Raw genomic sequence first — 21679 nt, forward strand, 5'->3', positions numbered from 1 at the left:
GACACAAATTTATTATTTAACAGTAATTGTATATACATCCAAGTTAATACAATTAACAGTTTAAAAGGAAATTTTAGCAATAAATTAAAAAAAAAACATTCTCTAGAAGAACATGCAGCCCCACTCTGAAACAGTACATAAAGGTACTGTTAGTAAAAGGTATATTATATCGTACAATAGTGCAACATGTACAAATATTAACAATTACACCAGAAAAATATTGAACTTGTGATTTGTACTACATGTAAATCAAACCTTAAAAAAATCCAATTTGGCAAGAGTGAAATAAATTCCCTACTGCTTGCTAAAAAAAAAAAATGTGGCACTGATAATCAGTTTTTTTTTGTTTTTTTGTTTTTTACCTCCTGATTTCACTTAAACTTACGTAAACCCTACACAAATGTCAATGCCATGTGACATCAATTCACCTTTCGTGACAAATACACAAAATTTCTAAATTATTTTATATCAGTTAAGTAAGCTACAAGACAGAAATAACATTAACGACTGGTGACATGAGTAAACACTGTCAAGTTTTCAATTTCACGACGGTTGTGTTATCTAGCAAATTTTCATTTAAATACTCCCCCAACGTGTTCCAAAATCAATTCAGTCAGTCTCGAGAAGACACACTACTTAATACACAAATATGGCAATATCAAGAAATAGATGGGTTTATCCCAAGCAATATTAGTAGAATTAGGAAATTTGCAATTTAAACGTACCAATTTTAACAAAGTTTAATGTAATAATAATTTGGACAGAACTTTCATAAAATGATCGATGATAGTGTATACCGTGCCATTCACTATGAAACAAATTAAGAATTATTCACAGTAGGCACCTGGCACATGATGATATTCTCTGAAGTATTTCAAATCACAACATGTTGGCTACAAGTACCAACCCCATAATAAGGTAATGATCATGAAATATAACAAAAGTATATGAAAATTTCGGCCTTAGCCACGTGACGAGAACCACACCAATGCAGTTTCCTGTTACACTCGAGTGCTAGGCCCAACAAACGACAGCTGGTCATGGAGAACCACGCTAAGCAACCGAGCATTCCGTCCTCCCCACATGCTCGCAAACAGCCACACTCATCGCAGTCCTTAATCGGCAGGCGGCAGGCACCAGTTGACTCCCCGCCGATTCCATCCTGTCGCCATATACCGACCGAGCCGTCCTCCCAAAACTGTTGCTTCGCGCACCAGCGCCAACAGCGCTCGGCGATCACGCCGCCTGTCGCTGCGGCGAAAACAAGTGAAATAATAACGCGGGTAAATCAAAATGCTGAGCCGTGACACTGCTCAGACGCAGCATCCAGGTCGCGTTCGGCTACTTTCTTACAACCGGTACGCTCTTTAAGGTTCGTTACGAAACGCTCACCCTCCCCATGGGAGCGGGGAGCCTCGGCCTTGTCAAAGTGCCACTCCGAGCAGTGTCTATGTGCATGACCACCATGCACAATCCTAGGGACGGGGCGCCTCCCTTACGTGCAGCTTGCTGTACATCCTTTTGCCCACGTCCATATCACCGCCGGTATCAGCAGGACACATCACGCCCCATATGGAACACATTTCTGATTTCATCGTCGACTTCAGTAACACTATCACTCACTTAGCTAACACGAGCCTTCCTCGAAACCAAGGGTTTCTACACTCCACTACTGTGTTGCATATCCCTCAACAACGTAGAACTCAAACATCCATTGACGCAGTGGTCCACGGTTTGGCGCCATGTCCACCAGCCTTTACATCCCTCCAACATGTTGTCATGTTGTATGTACAAAATGCGCCACAAATCAATGTCTTCACGCAATCAGATTGTCGGGTACCACCTCGTGGACGATGATGAGTGCCACCTGATTTGAGCTGTCGCCAATGACTTCTGTAAACTGGATCGACAGTTCGGTGCCTGCTAACTCCGCGTTTCGTCGGACTCGATTGGCCCATGGACTTTCATCCACCCTGAGGACACTCATATCCCCACCATCAAAAGTCACGCTGTTGTATGGGTCAAGGGATGGACGATCACTTACCTGCAAAATGACGGTGATAAATCACGCCTTGACTTCTGACAGTACTTACGAACCGCTGACAATGAAATGGAGCACCGACTGCGATACCGCACCTTCCTCGCCAATTACCTTCGCACGATCTTTACGTCACCCCCGCTCAGCTAGATGGGGCCACGCGCGGTCTGCACCAGCCCCTCTGCTGACGTCTGAGACTCCCTGCGCTACGTTTCTCCAGGGTGATTTTTTCCACACTGTACAAACTCTAGGTCTTGATCGATGAGAGGCTACGGAGTAAAAAAGGTCTAATGAACTTAGGTCCGGAAATGCATGGTTTCCATGCTAGAGAGCCTTTATTCAGTCATACATTATTACAGAGACTGAGCTCCAATACGCGCTGTACCACGCAGCCACAGTTATAGCAAGTGTTCAAAATGGTTTCAGTGTTCCTCAATGCATACGTGTACGCGCCGAAGCAAGTTCTGTCTCACACGTTCACATCGTCCAGGCTGCATCCGAACAGTGTCAAAGGCAGCATGAATACGCTGCTCCAGTGTCTTCACATCTGCAACGGGATCTGCATACGCGATGCTTTTGAGATGGTCCCATAACCAGAAATCGCACGGGTTGAGAGCCGGTAAACGAGCAGGCCGTGTAACTGGAATCCCTCGTCCGATCCATCGACCAGCGAAATGGCTCTGAGCACTATGTGACTTAACTTCTGAGGTCATCAGTCCCCTACAACTTAGAACTACTTAAACCTAACTAACCTAAGGACAGCACACACACCCTTACCCGAGGCAGGATTCGAACCTGCGACCGTAGCGGTCGCGCGGTTCCAGACTGTAGCGCCTAGAACCTCTCGGCCACCCCGGCGGGCCATCGACCAGGGAAGACAAGATTAAGATGCGCCCGGAGGTTAATGGCGAACTGGCCTGGAGAACCGTCATGTAGCACCCACATCATCCTCCATATCATCAATGGATTGGATTGGATTGTTTGGGGGAAGAGACCAAAGAGCGAGGTCATCGGTCTCATCGGATTAGGGAAGGACGCGGAAGGAAGTCGGCCGTGCCCTTTCAAAGGAACCATCCCAGCATTTGCCTATAGCGATTTAGGGAAATCACGGAAAACCTAAATCAGGATGGCTGGACGCGGGATTGAACCGTCGGCCTCCCGAATGCGAGTCCAGTGTGCTAACCACTGCGCCACCTCGCTCGGTCATATCATCAATGGCAATTCTTCCAGCAGGGGAGGCAAAGTCACACGCAAGAAACGCCCATAGTTCCGGCCTGTTGGGCGACGTGGAAGGAAGACTGGTCCCAAAATGCGGTCGCCAATTATCCCGGCCCACACGTTCCGACTGCACCTATGCTGACGATTCGCTGTCACCATACCATGGAGGTTCTGCATACTATGCCGCAAATGACTGTTATGAAAGTTGAAGATTCCACTCCGCGTAAATGTGGCCTCTGTGAGTAGGATAGACGACACAAATCCCGGAATCATGGTTGCGTGGCGAAGAAACCAGTGACAAAACTGCTTTCGATGTGGTAAGTCTGTCGCTAGTAAGCGCTGCACACGCTGTAAGCGATAAGGTAGTAATAATTGTCATGGAGAATGTCCACACTGTCGTCTGGCTTACCCTCTACTAGAAGGGCAACTGCCTGGTACTGACTCGGCGGTCGCATTCCTTGGTATTAACCACATTTTCCTCCAAGTCTGGTGTCCGAACATTTCGGGTACTTCCTTCATGGTTTCCTGCTTTCTGAAACGACCCTGTCTCAGACAAACGGCGAAACACTCTTGCAAACATTGAATTCTGTGGTTGTTGTCGGCGGGGATAAGTCTCCTGATACAACCTCACTGCTCGCCGTCCACTGCCATTTGCCTTTCCACAAGTAAATACCATCACGGCAGGCTCTCGATTCGAATACGGAACCATTGTGTACAACGCTATATCACATCCACAACAAGGTGAGTCAGCAAGAGAAGTAAATCAGACACAACACTATCAATTACCATGGCAGGAAAGAGCGCTAGGGCATGACGTACACTATGTGATCAAAAGTGTGTGGACACCCCCAAAAACATATGTTCTTCATATTAGATGCAGTGTGCTGCCATCTACTGGCAGGTACTCCGTATCAGCGACCTCAGTATTCATTAGACATCGTGAGAGAGCAGATTGGGGAGCTCCGCGGAACTCACGGACTTTGAACGTGGTCATGTGATTGGGTGTCACTTGTGTCATACGTGTGTACGCGAGATTTCCCCACTCCTAAACATCCCTAGGTCCATTGTTTCCGATGTGATAGTGAAGTGGAAACGTGAAGGGACACGTACAGCACAAAAGCGTACAGGCCGATATCGTCTGTTGAGTGCAGAGACCGCTGACAGTTGAAGAGGGGCGTTATGTATAATATGCAGACATCTATACAGACCTTCACACAGGAATTCCAACCTGCATCACGATCCACTGCAAGTACTATGACAGTTAGGCAGGAGGTGAGAAAACTTCGATTTCATGGTCGAGCAGCTGCTCTTAAGCCACACATCACGCCGGTAAATGCCAAACGACGCCTCACTTGGTGTAAGGAGCGTAAACATTGGACGACTTGTAAGGTGTCAGGCAAATCCAACACCTTCCATGAAAACCCTGACATGATAAGCAAATCCAGTAGTATGTCACATAGCTCCGAATAAATCGTGACATTAAATTAACCAAAGTAATACGAGTAACGAGTGAGCAAATGGAATACCACAGACTAACACGAGAATGCCTAAATGCATGTAATACCTTCCCACCGTGAGACAAACGCATTTCCGAGGGGAGAAACGAGAACAGAAGCCGAGAGCAGAACCGTGTTAAGCGAGAAGGCCCTACGATAAGGGAAGGACACCCACGTCGCCAGCTAACCGCTACGACTACACCACCCGCAACTTTTTAGCGTGAGACTTTTTCGCGTCTCTGTTACGTTAGGACCATCCCCCATCCCATGTTAAAAGCTAGAGCCCTCCAGAAGAACAGTAAAGATCTTACGATAACACAAAAAGGGCTACACCACCCGCAAGTTTTAGCGTGAGACTTTTTCGCGTCTCTGTTACGTTAGGACCACCCCCCAGCCCATGTTAAAAGATAGAGCCCTCCAGAAGAACGGTATAGATCTTACAATAATGCTAAAAGGACCACACCAGCTGCAAGTTTTAGCGTGAGACTTTTTCGCTTCTCTGTTACGTTGCAAGCTTTAAAAACATTGCCCCACCACGAAAAGTATAACGTTTCTCATTGGATAGACAGAATTTTTGTAGGCAGAGCTTAAGGTTAACATTGAGACCCTGATTGGTCAGATGAAAACACAGCCAGAAAGTTTTTTTTAAACCAGCTTCGGTAAATTATAGTAAGGAGAAGTTAGGACAGAGTTGCTTCCGAGAGGGTGAGCTGGACGGAGCTGCGCCGGCCACCGCCCGCTGACGAACACCGACAAGGTAATGAACGCACGCGATGCCGCATTTTTGAGCGCATAAGGCTTCACTCAGAACTGCAGAAGTCTCATCTGTTACATCCCACTTAAGTAATACTAGTGTCGATCGTTAATTAAAGCTCATGGTGTTCACATTTGCCACTTGAAGTAAAAATCTTAAACTCGATGATTCTTCTGTTATATAGTTATTGAGAAGCCACATCAGCCACTGTAATTTACGACAAGTTAGATAAGTAATTAAAAATAATTGAGAGTCACTGTAGACAATTTTGATAGTTTTCTCTCTTGTGAAACTTAATTTAAACCTAGTTTATAGATGTGATATGGCATAGGTCATCCTTCGATCCATTGTAGAACTTGGAAACCCATTCAGGGAATATTCGTTCACATTTTTGTTGAACGCAGTTGGTTTTTACCATCCTGTATTAAATCATTTCCTTTTCTCAATAGTGCAATTTATAAACGATGTTTTGTGAGTAGAATAAAATTTCCAATGGTAAACTTAACTGCTTTTTCGACGTTATTTTACCACCTGACTAAAAATAGGAAAGCCTTGAACCCCTTCCACTAAATTTAGTTAGTATCAAGATTCTTTTACAGGGAGTGCAGTGGAGCTGACGCTGAAATCATTAAGTATTTGGTTATATCATCGCTAGGCTCACTTAACTCTTCTGAAAACTACATGTCATGTGTGGTCTGGCGTCTCCTTACCAGCAACAGGTCCCAGGTTCAAACTAGTCAATTCCCTAAAAAACACGCTCAGAGCGTCGTTGCGCGAAAGTGGTAGGGAGACACGATATAGAACAAACAGACACCACGCAGACTGTTTAGAGACTGAATTGTGGAAAAACGTTGTGTGGACTGACGAATCACGGTACACAATGTGGCGGACCGATGGCATGGTGTGGGTATGGCGAATGCCCCGATCAACATCATCTGCCAGCGTATGTGGCGCCAGTAGTAAAATTCGGAGGCGGTGGTGTAACGGTGTGGTCGTGTTTTTTGTGGAGGGAGCTTGAACCCTTGTTGTTTTGGGTGGAACTATCACAGCACAGGTCTACATTGATGTTTTAAGCACCTTCTTGCTTCCCACTGTTGAAGAGCAATTCGGGAATGGCGATTGCATCTTTCAACACGAATGAGCTCCTGTTCATAATGCACGGCTTGTTGCGGAGTGGTTACACAACAGTAACATCTCTGTAATGGACAGGCTTGCACAAAGTCCTGACCTAAATCCTATAGAACACCTTTGGGATGTTTTGGAACGCCGACTTCGTGCCAGGCCTCACCGACCGACATCGATACCTCTACTCAGTGCACCACTCCGGGAAGAATGAGCTGCCATTCCCCAAGAAACCTTCCAGCACCTGATTGAACGTATGCCTGCGAGAGTGGAAGCTGTCATCAAGGCTAAGGATGGGCCAACACCATAATGAATTCCAGCATTACCGATGGAGGGCGCCACGAACTAGTAAGCCATTTACAGCCAGGTGTCCGGATACTTTTGATCACATAGTGTACAATAATCTTTGCTTCTCTGGATGTTCTGGAAAACTACTGCAGATACACTTCTGGGAACCGATTTATTAGATTCACCAGACCGATAACAACAAAATAAATGGAAATCGTGCTTTACTTCAACCTCGTACAGTTTTGGGATAGCTTCATATTAGCGAAGTTGCAAAATTTCGCTCAAAATCTTTTATTAGCCGTAACTCCTCAACTAAACATTTGCGGTCCTATGTTTATATGGACCTTTTTCTTTAGTTTTACATATTGAGTAATGTATTAAAATACACTACTGGCCATTAAAATTGCTACACCACGAAGATGACGTGCTACTGAAGCGAAATTTATCCAACAGGAAGAAGGTGCTCTAATATGCAAATGATTAGCTTTTCAGAGCATTCACACAAGGTTGGCGCCGGTGGCGACACCTACAACGTGCTGACACGAGGAAAGTTTCCAACCGATTTTTCATACACAAACAGCAGTTGACCGGCGTTGCCTGTTGAAACGTTGTTGTGCTACCTCGTGTAGGGAGGAGAAATGCGTACCATCACGTTTCCGACTTTGATACAGGTCGGTTTGTAGCCTGTCACGATTGCGGTTTATCGTATCACGACATTGCTGCTCGAGTTGGTCGAGATCCAATGACTGTTAGCAGAATATCGAATCGGTGGGTTCAGGAGGGTAATACGGAACGCCGTGCTGGATCCCAACGGCCTCGTATCACTAGCAGTCGAGATGACAGGCATCTTATCCGCATGGCTGTAACGGATCGTGCAGCCACGTCTCTATCCCTGAGTCAACAGATGAGGACGTTTGCAAGACAACAACCATCTGCACGAACGGTTCGACGGCGTTTGCAGCAGCATGGACTACCAGCTCGGAGACCATGGCTGCGGTTACCCTTGACGCTGCATCACAGACAGGAGCGCCTGCGATGGTGTACTCAACGACAAACCTGCGTGCACGAATGGCAAAACGTCATTTTTTCGGACGAATCCAGGTTCTGTTTACAGCATTATGATGGTCGCATCCGTGTTTGGCGACATTGCGATGAACGCACATTGGAAGCGTGTATTCATCATCGCCATACTGGCGTATCACCCGGCGTGATGGTATGGGGTGCCATTGGTTACACGTCTCAGTCACCTCTTGTTCGCATTGACAGCGCTTTGAACAGTGGACGTTACATTTCAGATGTGTTACGACCCGTGGCTCTACCCTTCATTCGATCCCTGCGAAACCCTACATTTCAGCAGGATAATGCACGACCGCATGTTGCAGGTCCTGTACGGGCCTTGCTGGATACAGAAAACGTTCGACTGCTGCCCTGGCCAACACATTCTCCAGATCTCTCACCAATCGAAAACGTCTGGTCAATGGTGGCCGAGCAAGCGGCTCGTCACAATACGCCAGTCACTACTGTTGATGAACTGTGGTATCGTGTTGAAGCTGCATGGGCAGCTGTACCTGTACACGACATCCAAGCTCCGTTTGACTCAATGCTCAGGCGTATCAAGGCCGTTATTACGGCCAGAGGTGGTTTTTCTGGGTATTGATTTCTCAGGATCTATGCACCCAAATTGCGTGAAAATGGAATCACATGTTAGTTCTAGTATAATATATTTGTCCAATGAATACCCGTTTATCATCTGCATTTCTTCTTAATGGCCAGTAGTGTAATATTGTTTAGTTCGAGATGTATGCATCTAGTTCTATTGCGACTTTTATTCTGTATTTTCTTTTAGTGGACGGGTTTTGAGGTCCATACAAGCTGCGTATTGTATTGAATGGCTATGTAGGGTGGGGGAGAGTAGCGTCTCTTGATTCTGATTTGCCAGTTAAGATTCCACGTGCCTGATAAAAATGTTTCCTGGATCTTGTTGCACACTTCTCAAGCTGGCACTACGACTTCTAACTACCACCATAGCACCAGAATATTTTGGAGTGTGTTCCAGTTCAAAACTCTGAAGCAGTTTATGAAAATTCTGCCGCTGGTATTCTGCAATATTGATCTGAATGTACATCTTGTACTTGAACCGAACTGCAATCCCCCCTTCCTTCCCCCCCCCCTCCCCCACTGGCATCCCGAGAGGAAAAAATTATCGACGCCCCTGGCTGCGTGAAAATGAAACTGCTGGGCAAAATTTGCTAGACATACAAGTAAAATATGTGTACAAATACTCATGAAATATGTTAAACATGTGTGAACTGTATTTGACATGTGTGTATGTGGGAAAAGTCATGGGTAGAAAGCTCATCCTAAACACCTGGAACGAAATGAACCAAATTTTACACATATTACTTGCAATCTGGAAAGAAATACTGTTGGGGTAAGAACCACCAGCCTCCTATTGGGGCGAGAAGGGAGGACAAGGGATGGACAGATGACAAGGTGGAAGCAAGAGATAGGTACATAAAAGAGGAAGTGGAGATGGGCAGATATAGAAGAGGAGGGAATGGACAGAGAGAGGGGAGAAGAGTAGATGGACAGAAAAAGGAAAGAGCAGCAAATGGAAAGACAGGAGGAGGAAGAGACAGGCAGAGAGATGGGAGAAGAGGAGATGAACAGGCAGAGGCGAAGAGGAAATTGACAGAGGTAGGGAAGCGGAGAAAACGGACAGGGGGGGGGGGAGAGGAGAAGATTGTCACAGTAAGGGAAGGGGAGGTGATGCACATGGAGACGGGGGAAACGAAGAGATGGAAAGAGAAAGTGGTGAGGAGCAGATGAACAGAGAGAGGGGGACGAGGACATCTACATCCATACTCAGCAAGCCACCTACCGGTGTGTGGAGGAGGGTACCTTGAGTACCTCTATCAATTCTCCCTTCTATTCCAGTCTCCTATTGTTCGTGGAAAGAAAGATTGTCGGTATACCTCTGTGTGGGCTCTAATCTCTCTGATTTGACAGAGAGAAGGGCAGGAGTAGATGGAATTGGAGCGGGAGGAGGAGATAGACAGAGGGAAAACGAACAGATGGACAGAGGGGGGAGGAGAAGATTGACAGATGTAGGGGAGAGGAGGAGATAGAGAGCGAGTAAGGACGAGATGGGCACAGAGGTGTACAGGGAAAGGGGGTGGCGGAGGTGGACAGAGAGATGGGGATAGAGGAGATGGGATATCTACATTTACATCTACGTGATTACACTGCTATTCACAATAAAGTGCCTGGCAGAGGGTTCAATGAACCACCTTCATGCTGGCTCTCTACCGTTCCACTCTCGAACGACACGCGGGAAAAACGAGCACTTAAATTTGTCCGTGCGAACCCTGATTTCTCTTATTTTATCGTGATGATAATTTCTCCCTATGTAGGTGGGTGCCAACAGAATGTTTTCGCAATCGGAGGAGAAAACTGGTGATTGAAATTTCATGAGAAGATCCCGTCGCACCGAAAAACGCCTTTGTTTTAATAATTGCCACTCCAATTCACGTATCATGTCTGTAACACTATGTCCCCGATTTCGGGATAATACGAAACGAGCTGCTCTTCTTTGTACTTTTTCGATGTCATCCGTCAGTCCCACCTGATGCGGATCCCACACCGCACAGCAGTACTCCAGAATAGGGCAGAGAAGCGTAGTGTAAGCAGACTCTTTGGTAGACCTGTTGCACCTTCTAAGTGTTCTGCCAATGAATTGCAGTCATTGGATTGCTCTACCCACAATATTACCTATGTGATCGTTCCAATTTAGGTTATTTGTAATTGTAATCCCTAGGTATTTAGTTGAATTTACAGCCCTCAGATTTGTGTGACTTATCGCGTAATCGAAATTTAGCTGTTTTCTTTTAGTACTCATGTGAATAACTTCGCACTTTTCTATATTCAGGGTCAATTGCCACTTTTCGCGCCATACAGATATCTTATCTAAATCATTTTGCAAGTCGTTTTGGTCATCTGATGACTTTACAAGGCGGTAAATGACAGCATCATCTGCAAACAATCTATTGGTGTGACTTGGGCAATTTTCCAGTCTTTAGGTACGTATCTTTCTGAGAGCGAGTGGTTGTATATAATGAGATTGTCTCCTATGTCGTTAATATAGATCAGGAACAATAGAGGGTCTATACACTTCCTTGGGGAACGCCGGATATTACTTCTGTTTTACTCGATGACTTTCCGTCTATTACTACGAACTGTGACCTTTCTGACAGGAAATCACGAATCCAGTCGCACAACTGAGGCGATACTCCGTAGGCACGCAGTTTGATTAGAAGACGCTCGGGAGGAACGGTGTCGAAAGCCTTCTGGAAGTCTAAAAATATGGAATCAGTTTGACATGCCCTGTCGATGGCACTTATTACTTCATGAGTATAAAGAGCTAGGTGTGTTTCACAAGAACGATATTTTCTGAAACCGTGCTGACTATATGTCAATAAATTGTTTTCTTCGAGGTACTTCATATTGTTCGAATGCAGTATATGTTCTAAAACCCTACTGCAAGTCGACGTTAGTGATATAGACCTGTAATTCAGCGGATTACTCCTACATCCCTTTTTGCGTATTGGTGTGACTTGAGCAATTTTCCAGTCTTTAGGTACGTATCTTTCTGTGAGCGAGTGGTTGTATATAATTGCTAAATATGGAGCTGTTTTATCAGCATACTCTGAGAGGAACCTGACTGGTATACAATCTGGACCGGAGGCCTTGACTATGTTAAGTGATTTAAGCTGCTTTGTTACGCCGAGGATATCTACTTCTATGATAATAGACGACTAGAATAAATACATACCCGGGTAACGCCGGGTACTTAGCCAGTATTATATATATGTAGCAGTGCTCCACACCAAAGGCAATATTGAGATGTCGCACAGCTTGCGTTACATGTACAGGGTGTTACAAAAAGATACGGCCAAACTTTCACGAAACATTCCTCACACACAAAGAAAGAAAATATGTTATGTGCACGTGTGTCCGGAATCGCTTGATTTCCATGTTAGAGCTCATTTTATTACTTCTCTTCAAATCACATTAAGCATGGAATGGAAACACACAGTAACAGAACGTACCAACGTGACTTCAAACACTTTGTTACAGGAAATGTTCAAAATGTCCTCCGTTACCGAGGATACATGCATCCACCCTCCGTCGCATGGAATCCCTGATGCGCTGATGCAGCCCTGTAGAATGGCGTATTGTATCACAGCCGTTCACAATACGAGCACGAAGAGTCTCTACATTTGGTACCGGGGTTGCGTAGACAAGAGCTTTCGAATGCCCCCATAAATGAAAGTCAAGAGGGTTGAGGCCAGGAGAGCGTGGAGGCCATGGAATTTGTCCGCCTCTACCAATCCATCGGTCACCGAATCTGTTGTTCAGAAGCGTACAAACACTTCGACTGAAATGTGCAGGAGCTCCATCTTGCATGAACCACATGTTGTGTCGTACTTGTAAAGGCACATGTTCTAGCAGCACAGGTAGAGTATCCCGTATGAAATCATGATAACGTGCTCCATTGAGCGTAGGTGGAACGAAACTAAAATGAGCTCTAACATGGAAATTAAGCGTTTCCCGACACATGTCCACATGACATCTTTTCTTTATTTGTGTGTGAGGAATGTTTCCTGAAAGTTTGGCCGTACCGTTTTGTAACACCCTGCATATTAAGCAGAGATCCGCCAAAGATCAGACAGAAGAAAGCTCGGCAAGTACGAAATCTCTCTCTCTCTCTTCCTCTCTGTCTCTCTCTCTCTCTCTGTCGCACGTACACCCACAGACCATTTTACATGTTTACGTGTAATATCGGACGAAACTGAGATCATTATGAGCTGAGACCATTACTTTGTTTTATTATTCCAACACCTATTGATGACGCAACAAAGGCTGTGTAGATAGTTTATTTCTATTCGAAATTCAGGTTTACCGAGTAGATTCTAAAGCACTCAAGCCAGAATAATATTTGTAGACGCCACTGCACCAGCTGTGGAACTAGTACTTTTATGTGGCAGGGCGATGGGATTGTGTGCTCTTGTGTGTCCATAAATCGTTTGGATTACATCACATGGAGGAGAAAGAGTATCGACCAGTCGGCCGGATTGTTATGGGCTCACAAGCTGCTTTTCAAGTCCATTAGCGCGGTCAGTAAGTTTGACATTACAGCAAATCACGTCACATCACATCAGAACATCATGTTTACACGATATCTAATTCACCAAAGTTACCGCCATTATCGATGGACACAATTCAGACTTCATTTTTTGTTTATTCATCGAGAGTTGTGTCATTCTGTATAGTGCCTTACACTCTTAGCAAAAAGAAAAGAACAAGAGTGAAAACAATTTTTCACTCACTTCTTCTTTCTGAGTGTCTCTTGCAACTTATTGCAAAACCAATAAAAAGACTTTTTCTCTTTTCTGATAGCGTTATCATTAGCGATGAAGCATACTCGTGTTTCAACAAGAATGGGGAAGGAAATCTGGTGTAGCATTGTTCAAGGACTCATTTGAACATACACGGGGAACAAAGTAAACTACAATGCAGGATGACTGCACAGGGATTCTGTCTCCACTAATCCAGAATACGAGTCCAGTGTCTTAAGCATTGCGCTGATCTTATTCTAGCACTATGGAAAGAAGTCTGACCAGGGAGAGAGAACACACTTGTGTTTTTCGACATAGAAACGATGCGACTGTGCAGTGAGTGGAGATTGAATCTACAATTTGTAACACTGTTTGGACTTGCTGAGTTATTAGCGAAAATTTAATTTTCTCCTGTAACTGACGGGAATGTGTGATTTACAAACTATTCTTCTAACTGAATACACTAAATTTTAGTTTCTAGCGAGTGAGGTGGCACAGTGGTTGAGACATAGGAATCGCATCCTGTTGGAAAATGAGAATGTATCCGCTTTCAGCTATCCGGATTTAGGTTGTCCGTAAGTTCCCTTAATTACTTAAGGGAATGCCCGTATAATTCCTTCGAAAATGACACAACCTGTCTCTTCTACATCTACATCTACAAACATACTCCGCAATCCACTATACGGTGCGTGGCGGAGGGTATCTCGTACCACAACTAGCATCTTCTTTCCCTATTCCACTGCCAAACAGAACGAGGGAAAAATGATTGCCTCTATGCCTCTGTACGAGCCCTAATCTCTCTTATCTTATCTTTGTGGTCTTTCCGCGAAATATAAGTTGACGGCAGTAAAATTGCACCGCAGTCAGCCTCAAATGCTGGTTCTCTAAATTTCCTCAGTAGCGATTCACAAAAGAACGCCTCCTTTCCTCCAGAGACTCCCGCCCGAGTTCAAAAATGGCTCTGAGCACTATGGGACTTAACATCTATGGTCATCAGTCCCCTAGAACTTAGAACTACTTAAACCTAACTAACCTAAGGACATCACACAACACCCAGCCATCACGAGGCAGAGAAAATCCCTGACCCCGCCGGGAATCGAACCCGGGAACCCGGGCGTGGGAAGCGAGAACGCTACCGCACGACCACGAGATGCGGGCCCACCAGAGTTCCTGAAGCATTTCCGTACCACTCGCGTGATGATCAAACCTACCAGTAACAAATCTAGCAGCCCGCTTCTGAATTGCTTCTATGTCCTCCCTCAATCCGACCTGATAGGGATCCCAAACGCACGAGTAGTACTCAAGAATAGGTCGTATTAGTGTTTTATAAGTGGTCTTCTATACAGATGAACCACATCTTCCCAAAATTCTACCAATGAGCCGAAGACGATTATCCACCGTCCTCACAACAGCCGTTACATGCTTGTCCCACTTCATATCGCTCTGCAATGTTACGCCCAAATATTTAATCGACGTGACTGTGTCAAGCGCTACACTACTAATGGAGTATTCAAACATTACGGGATTCTTTTTCCTATTCACCTGCATTAATTTACATTTATCTATATTTAGAGTTAGCTGCCATTCTTTACACCAATCACAAATCCTGTCCAAGTCATCTTGTATCCTCCTACAGTCACTCAAACACCTTCCCGTACACCACAGCATCATCAGCAAACAGCCGCACATTGCTATCCACCCTATCCAAAAGATCATTTATGTAGATAGAAAACAACAGCGGACCTACCACACTTTCCTGGGGCACTCCAGATGACACCCTCACCTTCAATGAACACTCACGATCGAGGACAACGTACTGGGTTCTATTACTTAAGAAGTCTTTGAGCCACTCACATATTTGAGAATCAATTCCATATGCACGTACCTTATTTAGGAGTCTGCAGTGGGGCACCGAGTCAAACGCTTTCCGGAAGTCAAGGAATATGGCATCCGTCTGATACCCTTCATCCATGGTTCGCAAGATATCATGTGAAAAAAGGGCGAGTTGCGTTTCGCAGGAGCTATGCTTTCTAAAGCCGTGCTGATGCATGGACAGCAACTTCTCTGTCTCAAGAAAATTCATTATATTCGAACTGAGAATATGTTCGAGAATCCTGCAACAAACCGATGTTAAGGATATTGGTCTGTAATTTTGAGGATCCGTCCTTCTACCCTTCTTATATACAGGCGTCACCTGAGCTTTTTTGCAGTCGCTCGGGACTTTACGTTGGGCAAGAGATTCGCGATAAATGCAAGCTAAGCAAGGGGCCAATGCAGTAGTGTACTCTCTGTAAAACCGAATTGGAATCCCATCAGGACCTGGCGATTTATTTATTTTCAACCCATTTAGCTGCATCACAACCCCAGTGGTGTCTATCACTATGTCCTCCATACGGGAATCTGTACGAGACTTAAACGGCGGTATGTTTGTACGATCCTCCTGCGTGAAAGATTTCTCAAATGCTAAATTTAAAATTTCAGCTTTCGTTTTGCTGTCTTCCGTTGCCAGGCCAGACTGATCAGTGAGTGAGTGGATGGAAGCCTTCGACCCGCTTACCGATTTTGCGTAAGACCAGAATTTCCTTGGAATTTTAGCAAGATCTTTTGCTAAGGTATGACGGTGGTAGTGGTTATATGCTTCGCGCATCGCTCTTTTTACAGCAGCACGAATCTTTACTAACTTTCGCCTGTCCTCATTCTCCCGATCTTTCTTGTACCGCGAGTGCAACTGTCTTTGCTTCCTGAGCATTCTCCGAATTGCGCTGTTAAACCACGGTGGGTCTTTTCCATCCGTAATCCACTTTTTCGGCACGTACTTCTCCAATGCGTGATTTACAATGTGTTTAAAATTTGCCCATAATTCTTCCACGTCCATCGTACCGGAAGTAAATGAAGTCGATTCATTTACTAAGTGGGATGCTAACAACTGCTAATCTGCTCTTTCTAGTAAGAATACTCTCCTAGCCTTCTTGACCGACTTTTTAACTTTCGTAACCATAGTCGCAATGACACAATCAAGATCACTAATCCCTGTGTAAACACTGACACCGTCGATGAGGTCTGGTCTGTTCGTGGCTGCCAGATCTAAAATATTTTAACCAGATCTAAAATGTTTTAACATATTTGTCCAATCTGAGCAAGTGTTCAAAAACTTGCTCCTCGCCGACAGGACATTAAACCCTTGCGTTTCTTTCTCCCTATATGACTAACTGTGTAGCAAACAGCTGTGATGTGTCATACTGACTGGACTGCCTTTACTCATTGCTCTTAGTACTTGAATTGCCCTGCCCTACCTTAATAGCTCCTGATATTAGTTCCGTTTGCAGCCACCGATAAAGATAAATCAGACGAATTAGAGTAATTTCAAACTGTCGTCCTAAGTTATTTACACCGAAGTGACAAAGAAACTGGCATAGGCTGCGTATTCAAATACAGCGATATGTAAACAGGCAGAATACGGCGCTGCGGTCGGCAACGCCTATATAAGACAACAAGTGTCTGGCGCAGTTGTTAGATCGGCTACTGCTGCTATATTAGCAGGTTATCAAGATTTAAGTGATTCTGAACGTGGTGTTATAGTCGGCGCACGAGCAATGGGACAGAGCCTCTCCGAGGTGGCGATGATGTGTACCGTGAATATCGGGAACCCGCTAAAACATCAAATCTCCGACATCGCAGCGGCCGGAAAAAGATCCTGTAAGAACGGGACCAACGACGACTGAAGAGAATCATTCAACGTGACAGAAGTGCAACCCTTCCGAAAATTGCTGCAGACTTCAGTGATGGGCCACCAACAAGTGTTAGCGTGCGAACCATTCATCGAAACATTATCGATACGGGCTTTCCGAGTCGAAGGCCCACTCGTGTACCCTTCATGACTGCACGACACAAAGCTTTACGCCTCGCCTGGGCCCGTGAACACCGACATTGGACTGTTGATGACTGGAAACATGTTGCCTGGTCGGATGAGTCTCGTTTCAAATTCTATCGAGTAGATGGACGTGTACGGGTATGGTGAGAACCTCATGAATCCATGGGTCCTGCATGTCCGCAAAGGACTGTTCAAGCTGGTGGAGGCTCTGTAATGGTGTGGCGCGTGTGCAGTAGGAATGATATGAGACCCCTGATACGTCTAGATACGACTCTGACAAGTGGCTCGTACGTAAGCATCCTGTTTGATCACCTGCATCCATTCATGTCCAGTTTGCATTACGACGGTCATGGGCAACTCCAGCAGGACAATGCGACATCCCGCACGTCCAGAATTGCTACAGAGTGGCTCCAGGAACACTCTTCTGAGTTTAAACAAGCTCGCGGGGGCCTTGGACGATATTAGGCAGGTGTACCAGTTTATTTGGCTCTTCAGTGTATTTTGGAATGCTTAAAAAGTGGAACTGAAGACAGTCTGTCTTTATTTACGAAAACTACATTTTGCAGGAAATTTACTGCTACTTTTAGACAACTAGCCGTCTCCTGATATTGTAGATGGGTGATCAACATCAATATCAAGATTCAGGATTTCAGGAAGGTTATTTCATTGTATTCCTTACTATTCCTGTTAATACCCTCGCGGTATATCAGCCACTTGTTCTCCTATCGTTGCCCTTAGTCGTGTGGTTCACTTTACTTTTCTTTCACGGTTTTAGTTATTAGTATCTATAATTTTGCAGTTAAATGCTCTTCCTGCTGCCACAGTTAACCTAACTGACGAAGTCTGTTAAAAAATTTAAAAAAAGCTTCGCGAAGGCGGAAAGTCGTTTGTGAGTCGTCTGAACTCTGTTGTGTGCTTTGTTGAAAAAAAATGGCTGTGAGCACTATGGGACTTAACATCTATGGTCATCAGTCCCCTAGAACTTAGAACTACTTAACCCTAACTAACCTAAGGACAGCACACAACACCCAGCCATCACTGCTTTGTTGAATATAACTGTTTGTGTATACTGTTTTACAGGGCGAAAACCGAGAGGCATTTGCCTCAATGATCTTCGCAAATTGCTAAAAAAAACATTGGCTCTTACGGGATCTCACGTTGCCCTTCTGAATTGTTATCTTCTCTTTTCGTTTGGCTCCGGATGGACATGTATTACACAAACAGAAGAGACTTCCGGTTTGCCCAGCGCATCGAAAGTCTCATCCCTGCAGTGCCTCCGTAACTGCCCCATTGGTTCTACAGACATCTCTTAGATGGCTAATGGTTCAAATGGCTCTGAGCACTATGGGACTTAATATGTGTGGTCATCAGTCCCCTAGAACTTAGAACTACTTAAACCTAACTAACCTAAGGACATCACACACATCCATGCCCGAGGCAGGATTCTAACCTGCGACCGTAGCAGTCGCGCAGCTACGGACTGAGGGCCTAGAACCGCTAGACCACCGCGTCCGGCATCTCTTAGAGTTTTCGATCCTTTACTTCTGCTATATTTGCCGTAGTCCTGTATCGTTGTGTCTGACGCATCCGCTCAGCCGCCCGATCTGAATAGCATACAGAATGGAACAGCAGGTGAAATGAATTAATCAGCGTCCATTCAATCTGGTAGCTCTACGGAATCTAATCATCAACGAACGGCTCAGCTGGATATGGCATACGTGAAGAAATTTGAGGATTCTCTTATTCGCTGAATCGAAGACATTATCAGTGCTAGATGGTGTTACGTGCTACAAGGGGTGTTCACAAGCAATGCTACACATTTTTTCCTAAAGCAGGTTCGTTTTATTCACGATTCCAGTATACCATATGGTTCCCACTCTTCTGGCTACAAAACCCCACTTTCAATACAATCTCCATCCAATGTAACGGCCTTATGGCACCTTACTGAAAGGGCCTGAATGCCAGCGTGTTACCACTATACTGGTCGACGCCGAAGCCAACGTATTGCTGAATCATAAACTCCCCATCATTCACGTATTGCTTTCCGCAGAGTACATCCTTTATCGGGCCAGACAGATGGAATTTCGAGGAGGCGAGATCCGGGCTGTAGGGTGGATGAGGAAGGTTTGCAATCATAACAGATGCCTCGCTCAACGACTCACCGTCCTTTTGTTCACTGCGAGCTCTCCGTAGACATTCTGCAAGTGCACACGAATATCTGTGATGCACTGGTTTTCCGCCAAAAGAAACTCAACGACAGCTCTCTGCTTGGAACGCACCTTCGTTACTGCCACGTATCGGAACTTTGTGAAACTATAGGGGCTGAAGCGAGAATATTCCACGATGTCCTAGAGAAAATTCCGCATTCTTTCAGACTAAACTGGCTGAGAAAGACAATTCCTTGAATGACTTTTTGAACGCCCCTCGTATTAGCGTGATGGCTATCGGGGTGACATTTGTCCGGTGTGTTGCTATCTTCCTTGGCCTCAACATTAATATATTTACCTTCTTCGTTTCAATCTTTGAACGGACACGAGAGATGAATCGTATGGCGTTTCAGAAGAGGAAGTGAGAGACGCGTAGGCGCAGTCTCGGCAGGCGGATTGCCTTTGTATTGATCGTCCACGCGGCATGCCATGTGTATCGCGATTTCTGACTCGCACACCTGCCGCTTGGCACGGCACATACTTTATAAACTTACAAAATAGTTTTTACAACTTCAGTCACTTTTTACTAAAAATCTCTTAGGACAACACATTTCAGCAGCATGCTACTATCGTCAGGTGCATTACAGTTACATATGTTTGTAACGGTATAGTAGAATCTTTCCTCACTTGCTATGCTAAACTTAGATGCTTTATAATCTTGCTCCATTCGAGGGCTAATGTGCGCTATAAAGTATTTCTTGCGGACTAATTAGTAACACATTCTGAGGATTCAGAGAGGACGAGGGGTCAAAGGAGGGAATGCTGGCGTTTAGTGTCTCTTCGAAGGCAGGTAGGGTCATTACGGCAATTACATGTACTCAGAGAAGCATGTGGGAAGTAATTGTATTCAATCCCACCAAAGTAAAGTCTTATGTTAACCACAGAAAATTAAAGCGCCGAGAAAGGGATGGAAGTGAATGCAATTTCTCCACAATTACGGTCCAGTGCTTTAATCAGAGAGGCACCTCGCTGTGTAACTCTTGGAAGTAGTTGCACTTTCACGTCTCGTCCACACACACACACACACACACACACACTCACATATACATACACATACACAAATACATAAATACAAGTAAGCGCAGAAGAAAACGTAGCTCAGTCCTTCAAACATTAGGAATGGAATCGGTCCCGGCTCTGTAAATCGTGTGATGGAATTTGCCCTAAATGACTGAGGGAAAATGCAAATCATAATGTCCGGAAAACGGTTCAAACCCTTCCTTTCAGAACAAGAGCTCAGTGTCGCCACAACAGCGAAAAACTCTCTGGTCAAGGGGTGTGGGAGAAAGCTTTTGCCTGTGGCACGCTTCTCAACTGTCGCTCAGTTTATGTCGCGGTCGCAGTGTGACCAGTAAAGGCTGATCGCCTTATGCAGAGGCCCATTTTGGACTCCTGTGGTGTCCGGAACGAGGGCGACGGATTTTTTGGGACCACTGGCACGCATCTGACACTTTACATATGACAGTTCTGATAGTTGTTTGAAAGGACCACGCATTCTCCAACAGATAAACTGTAAAATCCCGTTAAAAATAAGTTTTGTGCATACTGCACTCTTATGATGAGTCTGCAGTTCCTTAAGGCAGTAAAATGTTTTAAAAAGGCCATTCTTTCAGTAAATCAAACTGTGTTACTTCAAGAAATTCAGCAACCAGCAATTATTTTTGTATTCATTTGATTCAGCCAAGACACCTCTCAGATTTTCCGCTATCTACTACTGGCGTAATACATCTGTTGCAATTTAAGATGTTTGTAACTTTAATTCCTAGATATTTAGTTGAATAATTATGCTTCATTAATAATTAGATGCGCTTAACTTTTTCTGTATTAAGGAGTCATTTTTTCCAATTTGTGTGCAAAAGAAACAGACTTTAAGATTCACTGATGGTGTGCAATGTTCACCATGTGGGCGACATATGAGTTTGTCTATATTGGAAATTACACCTAAACTCAAGTTACAAATCTCGTATATACATTCCGTAATTGCTTTGGCAGTCAGGTGTGCTTATCGACTTCATACATGCCTCTGAATGACTAAAAAACGACGTTGTGTCATATTATTGCTTAATCTATAATGTATATACTGAATGGAGTAGTGCTGTGTTATTTACAGTTACTTTTTAATTTTTTCACATGAATTATGTGCAACGACTATACTAGCATTTGAAATTTACCTAACTAGTGTAGTAGAGAATTACTGTCATTAACAAAATGACAAATAAATTAGATTGAATTTTTCGAAAGTAACATGGGGATTGTACACGCAACAAGTAATACAACATACTTTGCT

Source organism: Schistocerca americana, chromosome X (genome assembly GCF_021461395.2).
Source record: "Schistocerca americana isolate TAMUIC-IGC-003095 chromosome X, iqSchAmer2.1, whole genome shotgun sequence".
Lineage (NCBI taxonomy): Eukaryota > Metazoa > Arthropoda > Insecta > Orthoptera > Acrididae > Schistocerca > Schistocerca americana.